Here is an 18,206-nt window from a genome sequence, read left to right on the forward strand (position 1 = left end):
TAAACTGTACATATATGTGCAGAGGTAATGTTTTTATACACCCTCAAACTGGGAGAAACTACAATATCAGACACACACTCACCTGTGATTCTGATTGGGTTGTCTATGCGCTATGGTGCCCTTGTCAATTAGTATACGTAGGTGAAACTACCTGCACTTTTAAAACTCGCCTAAATAATCACAGATTTTCAATTAGAAAGAAAAAACTAGATTTACCTGTTGCAAAACATTTTGCTGAGAAAGGACACACTGAGAGAGATCTAAAATTTATGATTCTTGACCATATTCCACCATTACCTAATGGTGGTGATAGACATATGGCTTTACATAAGAGGGAATTGAAATGGATATTCTCACTGAATACATTGAGACCTAACGGACTCAATGTAGAATTTAATGTGGATAGGATTACTGTGCAACGTTTTGTCTTCTCCTCTCCCCCATGTATTCTCGTTTATGGTCCTCATTGGTCATCTTTTTTGGTGACATGTTTTTATTATATTATACTTTGTTAGTATATTTCCTTGTTATTAATACATTTGTTTTGTGTAATTCTAGATCCCAACAGAACTTCGGGACCATTCTCTTATCATCATTGGTCCATATGTATTCGCAAAAATGTATTACTGGTGTTAGACTTAGTCCCAACCTATACAATAAAGATAATTTTAATATACATTGCTTATTTCTTGTCTCTTATGGTGATAGTCAGTAGAAAATATTGGGTTGATTACCCAGGTATAAACATTTTATTGATATAATTATCGCTTTTGCGAATTTCGTAGTGCATCGATGAATATAGGTCCGTTACACGTTTGTGATCTCTTGGATTCCCCATATACATGACAATGTGTTTGGATGGATCCTAGAGTTCCTGGGGACTAGAACCCTTTCGACCACGGAAGTGTGGCCAGGGATCTGGTATACCCGCGTGTGGACCTTTAGGTGCACTTTATCCGTTAACATATGTGAATCACTAGAGATAGTGTTATAACAGCACTGACTATCCCCACGAGCCTATTTTAGATCAAGTTTTGATCTTTTTCCTGGTTGGGACTATACACTATACCAGCAGCGATTGTGCTACAACGTTTACCTTTTTAATCACACAGAGCCTTGTGATTGGTGGTTGCCTGACAACGGTGGACGCTTTGAGAGGGAGGTTCTCGGGGCGGAGAATGCGTTGTCATCATTACGCTCCTGAAGCATCCAGTTGCACAGCGACGTAAAACTTCCGGTCTTCTAACCGGATGTCGGCAACATATATACACACCCACATACCTTGCGATACAATGCTTTGTGTACTGATTGCTGTTATACACATAACCTGTACGCGATTTGGATTAAGAAGGTCCTGAAGCTCTGATTGGTGAGGGGAACTAACGTGATAAGTTCTGACACAACTGCTGTATATATGATTATGTTGTAATCACATATTGTTGCATATTTATTATGCGATACTGTTGTTTATTATATATGTATCTGCACTTTATGTATCAATGTCTTGATTGTATTTGATACCATACATACACACAATGTTTTGTATTTTTTGCACTTTGCACTTTATTTGTATTTTAATGAAATTAATTATGTAAATGCTCTTTTGCTCTTTATAAACCGCTATCACTCAGTATGTCACCATGCTTGACAAAGGTCCTATTGTAGGACAGAAACGTCGCTGTTTATTGGCTGAATAAACCACTTATTTTTTCACATTTTGGAGTGCTGCAAGATCTCTACTTTTGTATACTACTTTGTCCTTGGATCTGGACGACTTGCTGGCACCTACACACTTGTCTCTAGTGAGTGCTGCTGCTCTCTATTGCTATATATATATATATATATATATATATATATATATATAAAAGATAGATCTATATATATATATATATAGATATATATATATATATATATAAGATAGATCTATATATATATAGATATAGATAGATATATATAAATAAAACAAATTTTATTGCACATATAAGACAAACAAAGTGCAGTGCTTTAGATTTTTTATTAAAAAGAGCTATTTTGTTTTTTAAAAAAGTATCAGAAAATTATTAGTCAAACGCAATAAGTCGGCACTCTTACAGTATTTCTGCGCTTACTTATCTAGTAAGACTATTCCCTTTTATTCCAAAAGGCAGTGGCAGCTTAAAATCGGTGCAGCTGAAAATCTATTTTAAATCAACATTACATAGTTGAACATACTTTCTGTTTTTCAAAACAAATTGTTAAACAGAAAACTGCATTTAGGCCAACTTTACTACTATAGTGTGTATATGTGCTCTTTATTTACGGTTACTTATAATTTAATGTATTTGTTTATAATGATTTGTTTAGAAAGACATTATTGTCGCAAAACTGGTGCATGACATGGCATAGAAAATGTTGTGCCCATATTCAAACAGGGGTCAACAAGTGAGTCCAGAAACTATAGTTTAACCTCTATTGTGGGTAAACTGTTTGAAGGTTTTCGAAAAGATGCTTTCCTGGTATATCTCAATGAGAATAAAGTTATAACTCCATATAAGCATGGCTTTGTGAGCGATTGGCCTTGTAAAACTAATCTGATCAGCTTCTATGAGGAGGTAAGCTCTAGACGGGACCAGGGTAAATCATTGGAAGTCATATATCTTAATTTTTCCTGTATACTGTGCTGCATAAACGGTTGGTACATAAGATGAGAATGCTGGGTCTGGGGGGAAATGTAAGTAACTGGCTCAGTGAAAGAAAACATAGTGTGTTTAATAAGGGCACATACTCAGATTGGGTCACTGTAACTAGTGGGGTACCACAGGGGACAATATTTGGCCTTATTCTTGTAAATATATTTATTAATGACCTTATAGAATTATTGCACATTAAAATTTTAATTTTGGCAGATGATACAAAATTGTGTAAAGTATAACACCTACTAAGATAGTTGGGCTCATACATGCATATAGCAACCTAAGTGAACTGTGTGACATGCGAATATAAACACCTATATAAGAAATAACACACAAACCATTTCTAGCGAAAAATAGACAACATTTTATTGAGAGACAAAATAGTTAAAAATAAGTACATTGTCAGTAACATTACTCATGAAAAAAAGGATCCCCACATAGGCCGGGTCCCACAGCCTCATATAGTAAAGTGCAAATAGTGCATGCAAGAACTGGTACATAAATAATAATGAAGTCAAACATGGATAGAAAACCATCAAAGGAAAAAATAGTATAATAATTAAAACCAGACAGTAAAGAATATGATTTAAGGAGGCATACAGACCAAAACTATGGGGGGAGGGGAGGGTGTCAACCCCAACATGTGTTTTGCACGTAGCTTCTTCCGGGGGCTATACCAAGGAGCACAAATGTATGGGTATATAAAACACAACCCACAGATGCACGACTAAAACATAAAGCAGCAAATTACATGAAAAGTCCTACACGATGTAAACCCATTGGCAGATTCCTCCTATGTATCACCATATGGAAGCATAAGGGTGTGGATCTGCGACTTTGCTCAGCAGAACTTAACTTAGGTGCAGCTAACAGTAATCACACTAAGCCGTCCCTCAATGAGAGAGGGGCGGGCGAGTGGGTGCACAGTCAGCTGCCCGGGACACGCCAATCACACTACCAGTGCATGTATGCCAACCCGTGGAATGCACTGGACCGCAGAGAGGATGGCCGCCATCACCAGATGCCCGCCCCACCATGAAGGTGGAGAAAGGGGCAAATGGGAGAGCGGCCGCGATGCCGTGCATGCGGGTTGGCATGCAAAAGGAGGAAGGCTCAGAACGAGTGACACAGTCAATACAAGACCCAAACACATCAAAGGTCATGTGACAGCCAATGGAAAGAGCATCCACTGATACCCGAATACAAAACCTACAACATTTCAAGCGGTCATTATTATAGATACAGGATTGATATGAAGAGCCACGTGCTAATAGAATATAACAATAAAAATACAATCTAATCTACAATATATGAAAAAGAGCATTTAGTGTGTAAGCAAGGATATGCAATACAACGTCCTATTATACACCATGTCCAATCAATACATGATACAGTGTTATATAAAAATATATATTCATAATAAGGGTGTATAATACAGTACTAAAAACAACAGTACAGTCAAATAATAGTGCGTGGTAATAAAGATTATACGTTTCCCAATAAAACAATAAAAAGTTAATAAACTAAAATTGTGAACATGCAGTGATAAGTGAACACACAGTGAGACACAGTGAGTGAAAACTGTAAAAATAATAATAATGACAATAATCACAATAAGAGTCATCCAAATCCAGGTATCAGCATATAAAAATAGGATCCAATGGAGAATGGTAATACAAATATCAAATATCAAAATCCTGCGCATTTCCATCATATACGTATAAAGGAGGTAAAATTGGGCAACACAGAGGAGGAGGAGCCATGAAAGACTTGAATAAATCTGTAGGACATAAATATCAAATACAAAATATAGAAATTAGTGAAATTAAAACATATAAAACCAACTTAAAACGCCATTTTCAAAGTCCCTGGTAATGGTGATAAGAAGCACCAATACTATCGGTTCTATCAATTAAATATAAACATATAAGCTGGTTATGAGTATTAAAGGTGGAGGGAACTGTAGAGAGATAGACCACCATCAATAACAGATTATCACAATATTAAAATAATCTTGACCAGATAGAGTATTCTTAATCTATAAGAACGGTGCAAAACTAATTTTCTCATTTAGTCCTTTAGGGGAAGCAGTGCCAAGTACATAAATCCATCTAGCCTCGTTCTGGGCCAGAATTCTCGTCCAATCACCTCCCCTGCCATTGATTAGTACACCATCAATCCCCCTTACCTGTAAGTATTTACTGTTGCAGTTATACTGTATCTTGAAATGCCAAGGTAGAGTCTTCAACTTCGATAAATCCGTTTCATTTTGTGCTGCTTCAATATCCAGAACATGCTCCCTTACACTACGTCTTAGTTCGCGTGATGTCAGTCTGACATAGGTTTTATCACACGGGCACGTTGCATAATATATTACACCAATTGTGTTGCATCCAACAGAATGTGTGATTTTAAATTCTTTGTTCCTATATGAATTGAGGAAATTATCAGCAGCTTCCACATTTGGGCATGCAACACATTTACCATTTGGGGCCTTTTGTCCCAAAGATTTTACCCGGGATCTTACCTGGGTAGTAACTCCGGACCAGTAGATCTTTCAAATTTTTCGATCTACGATATGATGTCAACAGTACCTTTTGGTATATATCGGTTCAGTATCTCATCTGTCTGTAGGATATCCAAATATTTGGCAAGCGCTGCTCTAATTTTACGACATCCGGAGTTGTATGTGGATATACAGTGGAGGAAATAAGTATTTGATCCCTTGCTGATTTTGTAAGTTTGCCCACTGTCAAAGACATGAACAGTCTAGAATTTTTAGGCTAGGTTAATTTTACCAGTAAGAGATAGATTATATTTAAAAAAAAAAAGAAAATCACATTGTCAAAATTATATATATTTATTTGCATTGTGCACAGAGAAATAAGTATTTGATCCCCTACCAACCATTAAGAGTTCAGTCTCCTCCAGACCAGTTACACGCTCCAAATCAACTTGGTGCCTGCATTAAATACAGCTGTCTTAAATGGTCACCTGTATAAAAGACTCCTGTCCACAGACTCAATTAATCAGTCTGACTCTAACCTCTACAACATGGGCAAGACCAAAGAGCTTTCTAAGGATGTCAGGGACAAGATCATAGACCTGCACAAGGCTGGAATGGGCTACAAAACCAAAAGTAAGACGCTGGGTGAGAAGGAGACAACTGTTGGTGCAATAGTAAGAAAATGGAAGACATTCAAAATGACTGTCAATCGACATCGATCTGGGGCTCCATGCAAAATCTCACCTCGTGGGGTATCCTTGATCCTGAGGAAGGTGAGAGCTCAGCCGAAAACTACACGGGGGAACTTGTTAATGATCTCAAGGCAGCTGGGACCACAGTCACCAAGAAAACCATTGGTAACACATTACACCGTAATGGATTAAAATCCTGCAGTGCCCGCAAGGTCCCCTGCTCAAGAAGGCACATGTACAGGCCCGTCTGAAGTTTGCAAATGAACATCTGGATGATTCTGAGAGTGATTGGGAGAAGGTGCTGTGGTCAGATGAGACTAAAATTGAGCTCTTTGGCATTAACTCAACTCGCCGTGTTTGGAGGAAGAGAAATGCTGTCTATGACCCAAAGAACACCGTCCCCACTGTCAAGCATGGAGGTGGAAACATTATGTTTTGGGGTTGTTTCTCTGCTAAGGGCACAGGACTATTTCACCGCATCAATGGGAGAATGGATGGAGCCATGTACCGTCAAATCCTGAGTGACAACCTCCTTCCCTCCACCAGGACATTAAAAATGGCTCGTGGCTGGGTCTTCCAGCACGACAATGACCCGAAACATACAGCCAAGGCAACAAAGGAGTGGCTCAAAAAGAAGCACATTAAGGTTATGGAGTGGCCTAGCCAGTCTCCAGACCTTCATCCCATCGAAAACTTATAAAGGGAGCTGAAGATCCGAGTTGCCAAGCGTCAGCCTCGAAATCTTAATGATTTACAGATGATCTGCAAAGAGGAGTGGGCCAAAATTCCATCTAACATGTGTGCAAACCTCATCATCAACTACAAAAAAAGTCTGACCGCTGTCCTTGCCAACAAGGGTTTTGCCACCAAGTATTAAGTCTTGTTTGCCAAAGGGATCAAATACTTATTTCTCTGTGCAAAATGCAAATAAATATATATAATTTTGACAATGTGATTTTCAGTTTTTTTTTAAATATAATCTATCTCTCACTGGTAAAATTAACCTAGCCTAAAAATTCTAGACTGTTCATGTCTTTGACAGTGGGCAAACTTACAAAATCAGCAAGGGATCAAATACTTATTTCCTCCACTGTAAATCTTACGATGTCAGGTTGTTGTTTGGAAATTCTTCTAGGCATCAGTAAGTTTTTTAAACTGTGTAAAGTAGTTAACACAAGGATGGACATCATTGTATTACTAATGGCTTTAGATAAGTTGGGGCTGGGTCAGAGAAGTGGCAAATGAGGTGTAACACTGATAAATGTAAAATTATGCACTTGGGAAGGGAAAATGCATGTCGCCATTACATACTAAATAGTAAAACACTGAGTCAAATGGACAAATAATTAGGAATTTTAGTTGATAGTAAACCTGAGGGTTCACACGGCCTATTTACGGACGTAATTTGGGCGTTTTAACCCCAGAATTACGTCCGAAAATGCGGCTCGTTAGCGTTGGCAAACATCTGCCCATTGAAAGCAATGGGCTGACGTTTGTCTGTTCACACGAGGCGTATATTTACGCGACGCTGTCAAAAGACGGCGCGTAAATAGACGGCCGCGCCAAAGAAGTGTCATGTCACTTCTTCAGACGTAAATGGAGCCGTTTTCCATGGACTCCATGGAAAACCAGCTCCAGTTACGTCCGTAATGGACGCGGCGTTCAAGCGCCTGCACATGCCGTTACAGCTGAAATGACGGGGCTGTTTTCTCCTGGAAACAGCCCCGTAATTTCAGCCATTACGGACGCTGCCGTGTGAACATACCGTAACTGTAGCAACCAGTATCAGGCAGCTGCTGCCCAGGCAAATAGGATCATGGGGTGCATCAAAAGGGGCATAGATGCGTATGGCGAGAACATAGTGCTAACACTTTATACAGTTGAAGTCATTCGTTTACATACACCTTAGCCGCATTTATTAAAGCTAAATTTTCCACAATTTCTGACATTCCTAGTACACATTCTCTCTCTTAGGTCAGTTAGGATCACTACTATATTTGAAGAATGTGAAATGTCAATATAATATTAGAGACAATGATTTATTTCAGCTTTTATTTCTTTCATCACATTTCCAGTGGCTCAGAAGTTTACATATACCAAGTTGACTGTGCCTAATTGACTAATTTGGCTAATTGACATAATTTGAGTTAATTGGAGGTGTACCTGTGGCAGTATTTTAGGCCTACTTTGCTCCACATCATGGAGGAAGCAAAAGAAATCAGCCAAGACGTCAGAAAAAGAACTGTAGACTTCCACAAGTCTGCTACATCCTTGGGAGCAATTTCCAAACGCGTGAAGGTACCACAGCTATCTGTTCAAGTGATGATATGCAAGTTTAAACACTATGGGACCACACAGCCATCATACAGTTCTGTCTCTTCCAGATGAATGTAATTTGGTGCGAAAAATGGAAATCAATCCAAGAACAGTAACAAACGACCTTGTGAAGATGCTTGAGGAAACAGGTACAAAAATATCTATATCAACAGTAAAACGTGTTCTATATCAACATGACCTAATTGGCCGCTTAGCAAAGAGGAAGACACTGCTCCAAAACCACTAATAAAAAGCCAGATTACAGTTTGCAACTGCAGATGGCGATAAAGTTCTTACTTTTTGGAGAAATGTCCGCTGATCTGATGAAAGAAAATTGTAACTCTTTGGCCATATTGATCAATGTTATGTATTGTATGGAGAAAAAATAACATCATCCCAACCGTTAAGCAATGGCATAGCACCATCATGTTGTGGCGTGCTTTGCGGCTGAAGGGGCTATTGCACTTTACAAAATAAATGGCATTATGAGGAAGGAAAATTATGTCTAGATATTGAAGCAAGATCTCAAGACAACAGCCAGAAAATTAAAGCTTTGTCGCAAATGGATCTTCCAAATAGACAATGACCCCAAGCATACTTCCAAAGTTGGGGCAAAATGGCTTAAGGACAACAAAGTGAAGGAAATGGAATGGTCATAACAAAACCCTGACCTTAATACTATAGAAAATGTATGGGCGGAACTGAAAAAGTGTGAGCGAGCAAGGAGGTCTACAAACCTGACTCACGTACACCAGTTCTATCAGGAGGAATGGGCCAAAATTCCAGGAACTTATTGTGGAAGGCTACTCAAAGTCACCCAAGTTAGGCAAATAAAAGGCAATACTACCAAATATGTACTAACCACGGGTATGTAAACTTCTGAGCCACTACGTATTTGATCAAATCTGAAATAAATAATTGTCTCTAGTATTATTCTGACATTCCACATTCTTGAAATATAATAGTGATCGTAACTGACTTAAGAGAGGGAATGTATACTAGGATAATATGTCCGGAATTGTCAAAAACAGAGTTTTAACCCCTTGGCGCTGCAGCATTTTTTTGTTTATTCCTTTTAGTTTTTCTCCTCTACACCTCCCAAAAGCCATAATTTTTCCATCGACATAGCTGAATGAGGGCTTGTATTTTTGTGGGACAAGTTGTAGTCTTCAATGGCATATTAAAAGTACCATGTAATGTACTGGGAAACTGACTAAAAAAATAATCTCTTTTTTTTTATATTGTACTACTTTTACAAAGAAAAAAAATATTTTGTTAAGAAAAAAAGGTCTTTTGTGTTGCCATATTCTAAGGCCCGTAACTTTTTTATTTTTCTCCGGTAGAAAAATATTGGGCGCTCTTGTGCAGGTGGTTCAGTGAATCCACAATCGAATTTGCAAAAATAAGGATTTATTCAATGAACAGGCGTAGAATACAAGTGCAACGCGTTTGTACTGAGGTCTTCGTCAGGGATATAAAATTCAAACAAATATATCTTACTAAATACCCTTTGTCCTATTGCAGATGCTAGAGGTGAAATTTCACAGTGGGAGTGTATAAAAACAGATACGTGTTGTATCATTTACATGCATCTCTATTTAGATATTAAATTGTATTATTATATTATCTTTATTCAAAATTATATCTATTTCTTATTCTAATCTGTGTAATAGGTTTCTAAAAACATGGGGAACATTATGTCAATGTTTTATTACTTTTTCCACTTTCTTTTGTTTGTTTTATTTTCCCACGCCTACATCAGTGTTATGTTAAAAGTTGATTGGCTGTTAAACTTTCCCATGCCTATGTCAGCGTTAGATTGAAAGCTGATAGGGTGTTAAATTTTCCCACGCCTACGTCAGCCTAGGAATGGTATCTAATTGGCTGTTCTTTCTTCCACATTACTGGTTGGCTACTGCTTATTCTTCCAGTACAAGGAGTACTTTTTTTAATGTTTTCTACCTGAGAATTACCAGACCATGGGGGAATCTCAATTTCATCGGAGCTACATACCCAGGGTCCACTCCGGAGGCTTGCTCAGTGTGCTGTCACCAGGGTGGAAAACACCAGATACGTTCCAAAGTTGAGTTGTGCCGATGACCCCGCACAACTCTACCAGGTGAGTCGATCCAGATTCACTTTCACACAGTACATCCTCATTCCAGTACATTATCACCTTAGAGGAGCGCCGCCTACTCTCTCTCTTTTTGTTTTTTTTATCCAGCGTTTTTTATATTTCTGTCGATGGAACATTGTGAGGGCTTGCTTTTTACACGTCGAGCTGTAGTTTGCATTGGTACCATATGTGGGAATAATAGTTCCGAATTTTAACTACCCGGTGTAACCAATTATGTTTATTTTTTTCCTTACTTTGTTGAAAACGTTTTTTTTTACTTTTAATATTTTTTTTTGTACATATATATTATTAAAAATGTATTCAAAACACAAGAGAATTCAGGTTAACACTACTCCACTTCGTGATAATATTCCGGGATGTACATGCTGCTGGTTTCTCTGGTACGCCAACTGATTAACATGGCGGTGCTCTATGCATGCAAAAGTGTTCCATGGATCGGAAATATTATATGGACGCGACAATGCAACAGTTAATGAATAAAGAAACATATTATTTTAAGTAGCGATCCTACAAATACATATAAACAGAAACTACGTTCCCTCCTTAGAAGAGGTTTTGAGTCAAATGTTTTATCTAAACGAATGGCAGGACACCTGTTACTGGAGAAGCCGGTTTGATCGTATTGGTATTTCCCGCCTAAGGTCCTAATAACACACATTAATCCTCCTGGATTCGGAGTCGATTACTAAACCGCTATCGTGCTACCTGGATTGGTACCTTCGTCCCTTACTCCAAAGTGTTCCATCATACTTATTGGACACAAAATCTGACACATTTTCATTGGCATGCTGGATATAATCTGGTCACAATTGATGTCGTCAGCCTCTATATTAGAATTCGCCATAGTAATGGCATACAGGTCATCAAATTATTCCTGGGAAGGACTGGCAAGGAGTATTCATGTGTCAATTTTATTTGTGAGGCTTTGGATTACGTACTTACTCATAATGCTTTCAAATTTGGGGACCAGTGGTTCGGGCAGAGAACTGGGACAGCGATGAGGCCACACGGAGCAGCTACGTTTATGAATTTGTTTCTAGCGTTATGGGAGGAGAGCTGTAGATATAATGTACAGAACCCATTTATCCAGTACATTAAATACTGGACAAGATTTATAGACAATGTCTTAATAATATAGTCAGGGACTGAAAGATAGTTCGAAGAATTTGTAACCTATATTATTAGTAATCAGTTCAGTATGGAATTTACAGCCAACTTCGGGGGGGATCAGGTAGAATTTCTAAAAGTCAAAATATTGTCAGATGAAGTGGTATTACATATCAGTGGCTATAGGAAGCCAATAGGCACGAACACACGCCTTCATTTTAACCCCTTCAGGACGCAGCCCTTTTTCAAATTTTCACTTTTGTTTTTTTCTTCCCACATTTCAAAAGCTATACATTTTTTATTTTTCCGTCTATATCGCTCTGCGAGGGCTTGTTTTTTCCAGGACATGAAGTTTTTTCATGGCAGCATTTATTGTACTGCATAATGTACTGGGAAGCTGAAAAAAAATTCTTTGTGGGGTGAAATGGGCAAATAACAGCAATTACGTCATATTTTGGGGGGTTTTGTTTTTACGATGTCCATCAGGCGGTAAGAACTACATATTCACCTTATTCTACAGGTTGATACGATTACGGCAATACCAAATTTATATGTTTTGTTTTATGTTTTACCACTTTTAAAAAAATAAAACCATTTGCTAAATTAAAAAAAACGTTTGTGTCGCCATATTCTGAGAGCCATAACTTTTTTATTTTTCCATCAATTTAGCGATGTGAGGGCTTAAGTTTTGCGGGGCAAGCTGTAGTTTTCACTGATACCATTTTGGGGTATATGCGACTTTTTGATCAGTTTCTATTTCAATTTTTTAAGGCGCTAAGGTGACCAAAAAACAGCAATTAGCGTGTTTTATATATATATTTTTTACAACATTCATCGAACGGGTTAAATAACACTATATTGTGATAGTTCAGACTTTTACGGACGCGGCGATACCAGATATGTTAACGTTTATTTTTTTTAACATTGATTTAGGGGAAAGATGTGAAAAGGGGGATTTTTTAAACTTTTAATACTTTATTGTTTTTGGAACATAACAAAAATCTTTATTTAACTGTTTTTTACTTTTTTCATGAGTCCCCCTAGAGGACATTGGACCGCTTGCATGATATACTGCAATACTAATGTATTGCAGTATATCGTGATTCTGAAAGCCTCCCTCGAAGCCCTGCCGGAGGCAGAGCTTCAAAGGAGTACAAAAATGGCAGACTTGGGGGCATTTGTTCGGCCCCGAGGCTGCCATAGCACCCATTGTAACCAGCCGATCGTGCCGCGTGGGGGGGGGGTGGTCGCAATCGCGTGTTTGAGGGGGCGCCCCCCTAATTCTAACACTTTAAATGCTGCGATCGCGATTGATTGCGGCATTTAAGGTGTTAAGCATGCGGAATCAAAGTGAACTTTCATTCCGCTCATTGCAGGGAGGTATTGGCTGCATGTAACAGCCGTCACCCACTGTGTATGGAGCGAGCTCAGCCCGTGAGTCTGTTATGGGGGGTTATCCTCTTTCTAAGTGCTTAAATGTTGCGGTCACTACTGACCGCAGGATCTAAGTGGATATACCATATAGCCGTAAACCCAGTGGCGTAACTACCGCCGTAGCAGCAGTAGCGGCTGCTACGGGGCCCGCGGCATGAGGGGGCCCGTGTCGCCCGCCGGCACGGGCCCCCACCATGGCCGGAGGCTCCGCTAGCAGCCGCTATGGCTGCTACAGCGGGACGCCACTGAACACTACGGCAGAGCAGGGAGGTATCTCCCCGCTCTGCCATTAACTGGTTCCCGACCGCTGGCTGTATTTTTACGGCCAGCGGTCAGGGTCCTTAAAACCCGAGCCATAGACTTTCTACGGCTCGGGTTTTAACTTGCTGCCCGCGCGATCGGGCAGCTGAATGTCGGGTCTCCGGCTGTCAGTGACTGCCGGGGACCCTGAGGAGAGGATAGAAGCAGCTTTCGCTGCTTCTGTCTTCTCTGATCACTTGTACACAGCGCTGAATGCGCGCTGTGTACAGGAATAGAGACAGCAGCAGCGGCGCTGTCTCTATTCCTCCCGGTGATCATGTGACTGGTCACATGATCGCCGGGTGCCGTTAGTGACAGACTGCTGCTGGGTCTTACTAGACCCAGCACAGCCTTATTAGTGACAATCGTCACTATGAGAGGGCTGATTTCCTCTGTAACTGGGGCTGCTGTGCAACCCCAGTTACAGTGGAAAAACATGGTGTAAAAGAAAGAAAAAAAATATATAAAGTTCCCCAAAGGTCTTCTTTGACCTTTGGGGGACAGACCATAGTAATAAAAAAAGAATAAAGTAAAGTGCAAAAAAAATGTAAATAATAAATACACATAAAATACCCACCCAAAAAAAAAACCGTCCCCCCCCCCGCCAATCATTATCGTAACGCTAGCGCTGACCCAATTACCCTAATATAGACATGTAATATATAAAGATTTACGGTAGACAATGACGATCACAAATAAAAGGTCTATTTTAGGGTAAGACTATGTTATTACCAAAAAAAAAAATAGCTGAAATGTAAAAAAGCTTACTTTTTTACTATTATTTTCAAACTTTATGAATAAAAATTCTAAAATAGCAAAAAAGGTGCGTATAAAAACGATAAAAAATTAAACCTGCATTGTCTATGGAAAAAACGTCACAAAAATCACGTCGTTAGCCCAACAAATAAAAAAGTTAGAGCCATTTAACTAACACGTGCTAAAAATGGCTAAACGGTGTCTGGTCCTGAAGGCGCAAAATAGAGCAAAAGACATGTATAGGGGATAGTCAGAGGTTAGTCATGGAGAAGTTCAGGGGACTTTCAGTCCCCCGTTCTCCCTATCGCTGCCAGAGATCACACATGTATCCCCTGTCCTGTGGAGATCCTGTGGAGAGGGGATACATGTATTTTGTAGGACACACTGTAGGTCGCATTTTTTTGGGAGGGGGGACGCTGTATGGCGTTCCCTACAGGGGGAGGGGGGAACGCTGTATGGCGTTCCCTACAGGGGGGCTGTATGGCGTTCCCTACGGGGGGCTGTATGGCGTTCTCTACAGGGGGGGCTGTATGGCGTTCCCTACAGGGGGGGGCTGTATGGCGTTCTCTACAGGGGGGCTGTATGGCGTTCTCTACAGGGGGATGTATGGCGCTATCTACAGAGGGGGGGCTGTATGGCGTTATCTACAGGGGGGGCTGTAAAAAAGGCACTATCTACAAGGGGGGGGGGTTGTGTGACACCCAGGGGAGGGGGGGCCCCAGTCAAAAGTTTGCTATGGGGCCCAGTCTTTCCTAGTTACGCCCCTGCGTAAACCTTTGAGTATGCAGCAGACTCAGTAGTCCGTACTACCCCCTGTTGGCTGTGACATACATTTACGTCACATGTTTCCAAGGGGTTAATGTATGTAAACTTGTGAGTTCAACTGTAAATCACTAGTCAGTGATTAGCCACTAGTCAGCCACACATTGAATATTATATACCGTTTTGGGCACGAGTGCACAAGGAAGACATAGTAGAGCTTGAGCGGGTTCAAAGGCGGGCAACTAAAGTAATAAATGGAAAAGGTGGAGACTACATTAACCAGAAAAATTATCAAAATTAGGGTTATTTAGATTAGAAAAAAAACGGCTGAGGGGTGACCTAATAATTATGTAAAAATATACCAAAGATCAATATAGAGATCTCTTTCATGATCTATTTATACTCCGGACTGTAGCTATAATAAAGGGGATCCTCTACTTCTAGAGGAAAGAAGTTTTATACACCAACATAAAAGGAGACTCTTTACTGTAAGAGCAGTGAGACTGTCATGCCCATGGCCGCGGTCCCTCAGGCTCACTCACCTCCTGATGGCTGCAGCCATGGGTCTGTGAGCGCTGGCCCACATCTCCTCCTCAGGAGACGCCAGCGCTCACTTCCGCTTCTCTCGGCCGGGTCCCGTAAAGTGCGTGCGCACGTTCATGCCCGCTCTTAAAGGGTTAGCGCGCGCACCTGAGGTTAAAGTGCCAAATTAGCCCATGAGCACCCTGGACTATATTTATTGTAAGATCATCAAGATGCATGTTTTTACAAAGAAAAACTTTTTACCGTACAAAATGAAACGAAACATTCTTTATCACACTCTGAATAAAATAAAATTGAATATCCTATTTTTACTTTGTTTTTTACAAGAATAATGAGGCTTTAATTTTCCATCTTAACTCCATCTTTTACATTTTTATTACGAGCAGATAAATCCCTAAAAATGTGAAAAAAACACTTTTGGAATTTTTAAAATATATTTATCTGTTATTTATGTGCGTGTGTGTATGTATGCACATTATATATATATATATATATATATATATATATATATATATATACATACAGACACACTGTTGCAGCTCTTTGAGGGCATGCCCCCACGTGGCGGATTTCCTCCGCAACTGTCCGCATCAATGCCGCACCTAATCCGGGTTGCGGATTACGGCTGCGGATCTGCCCAAAATGTGCAGTAAATTGATGCGGACTAGCTGCTGCGGACTGCGGAATAAGTGTTTCCCTTCTCTCTATCAGTGCAGGATAGAGAGAAGGGACAGCACTTTCCCTAGTGAAAGTAAACGAATTTCATACCTACCGGCCGTTGTCTTGGTGACGCGTCCCTCTTTCGGCATCCAGCCCTACCTCCCTGGATGACGCGGCAGTCCATGTGACCGCTGCAGCCTGTGATTGGCTGCAGCCGTCACTTAGACTGAAACGTCATCCTGGGAAGCTGGACTGGAGACAGAAGCAGGGAGTTCTCGGTAAGTATGAACTTCTATTTTTTTTACAGGTTGCTGTATATTGGGATCGGTAGTCACTGTCCAGGGTGCAGAAACAGTTACTGCCGATCGCTTAACTCTTTCAGCACCCTGGACAGTGACTATTTACTGACGTCTCCTAGCAACGCTCCCGTAATTCCGGGAGCCCCATTGACTTCCTCAGTCTGGCTGTAGACCTAGAAATACATAGGTCCAGCCAGAATGAAGAAATGTCATGTTAAAAAAGCAAGACGCATCCGCAGCACACATAACATGTGCATGATAGCTGCGGACTTCATTGCGGAATTTAGAATCTCCATTGAAGTCAATGGAGAAATTCCGCCATGAGTCCGCAACCAGTCCGCCACTGCTCCGCAACAGACAGAGCATGCTGCGGACACCAAATTCCGCTCCGCAGCCTATGCTCCGCAGCGGAATTTTACGCATCGTCTAAACGAACACTTCTAAATTTAAGTGGAAGTCAATGGAGAAACGGCTCTGCTGCGGATTAACGCTGCGGCGTGTCCGCAGCGGAATTCAAGTGAAATTCCGCCACGTGTGAACCCAGACTAACAGTTAGCCTTCTTCACCCTCCAGAGAGAAGAGGACTACAGAGTTAAAACAAAACTTTCAGTGCCTTATCTGCCCAGATAACGAGCACACTGGCTCCATTGTCTCTGGGCAGAAGCTGGCGGAGGGAGAAGGAGGGGGAGGTGTTGACACATGGGGGACAGAGAGATAAGTGCGGACTGCTCCATTGTGAGCAGCGCTGCACTTGTAACTTTACTTTCATTAAAAAAAACACGTTTGTTTTATGAAACTAAGTCAAAGAGGTGTCGGCACTTGTAAAGAGAGCCGACAAATAGATTAGTGCAGAGCTGCTCACGCTGAAGCAGCTCTGCACTCATTAAACCTCAATGCACGCTGCAAACGTCTATATACGTGCTAACTGCACGGGGCATCGGCAGTGAGAACGTATATAGCCGTATGGCAGTCGTGACAAGGTTAATTTACGATGGTCCTCTAAAAAATGAGAGCTGGAATCTGGTTGCTACGGGCAACTTCTCTTTTCCCTTGCACTAGTTTTGATGAATCCCAATAATATGAGCAGGTTGCTTCTCATTACTAAAGAGATACTGTGAATAACTTTTTTGATATTGTAAAATGAGAGAGCTTTTGTTCTTTAAATGTTCTATTTTGTCAAGATGTTTGTTTGATCAACCATTAACATCATACTTTATATAATTTCTTGCAAATTCTGATGAAGTTCTTTGAAGAACTAGGGAAGGGCATTGCATCACATTTATCAAAGAAAAGAAGCAGATGGCTTGTATTTTCCTTAGATACGTCTTTTATTGAATTACTTCATTCATTCTTATATAAACCACTTGAATTGAAATCAGAATAAAATATGCATTAAAAATTTAAAGAAAAAGGTCAGATCACTTTATAACTAGTGGCTAGAGAATTGGATGTTTCCATTGAGTGTGTTATTATGTCTCTCATCAACTATAGTCAAATATATACTTTCCGTTGGCTATATTTTAATGCAATTTGCAATCTAATTTGTCCCAAAATAAAATTTTCTTTACAAATGTTTTTTTTTAATTAAATCTTAAACCGCATTGAGTAAAAAAATGAGCCAGAAAAAAAGAAATGTTTCTTGGCAAACAGTACATGTCCATATCTCATGGGGATCTCTCCATTACATTTCTAGTAGTGTCACTAGATTTGGGAAGGGTTTGTGAGAGGCATTAATAATTTTCTTCTGAAGGCAAATACCATATGACCACCACATTTTTAAAGTGGTCACATTTGATGTAAGTACTAAAGTTTTCTCTCTGAAGCTTAAATGTTGGAAATATTTTGCAAAATAACTTTCTTATGATATTGAAAGTTTAGTACATTAAAATCTGAAAAACAGTCAAATCTAGGATAGAAGGAAAACCTACAAAAAGAGACAGTCAGAAGCTTTTACTAATATGGCGCACATGCATGTACCACAATGCTCTAACCCTTTCCCGCCACAGCCATTTTTTGGATTTT

This window comes from Rhinoderma darwinii, chromosome 1 (assembly GCF_050947455.1).
Source record: "Rhinoderma darwinii isolate aRhiDar2 chromosome 1, aRhiDar2.hap1, whole genome shotgun sequence".
NCBI classification, from domain to species: domain Eukaryota; kingdom Metazoa; phylum Chordata; class Amphibia; order Anura; family Rhinodermatidae; genus Rhinoderma; species Rhinoderma darwinii.